Below are 442 nucleotides of genomic sequence, written 5' to 3' on the forward strand. Positions count from 1 at the left end.
AGAACCAACTTAAATTTTAGATTTACTTATATATTTTTTAAAATTATTTACATTTTATAATTTATTAATCATATCATTGGCACCATACACCCATATATATATATTGCAAATGAGTTATTGATAAAGCATATTAAAATTCATATTTTGTGTTTACATGCCAACCAAATCAGGACGAATATCTAAAAAAAAAAATCTAATACAGTTTAGATTGATTTAAAAAGTAAAATCGATATAATTTATTATCTGCAATATTTAAGAGTTCCACTAGTTGAATAAATATATAAGAATAATTCTTTTCATCAATCCTTCTTAGGTTAAAGTGTCCACGGAACTTAAACTGCAACCTAATAAAAATATTTAAAATTAAATTAATTTGATTTTTATGTTCTCTAATGTCATCTAAATAATATAAAATTAAAAAAACTTTTATAAAAATATCTTT

This window comes from Arachis ipaensis, chromosome B05, assembly GCF_000816755.2.
Source record: "Arachis ipaensis cultivar K30076 chromosome B05, Araip1.1, whole genome shotgun sequence".
Classification (NCBI taxonomy): domain Eukaryota; kingdom Viridiplantae; phylum Streptophyta; class Magnoliopsida; order Fabales; family Fabaceae; genus Arachis; species Arachis ipaensis.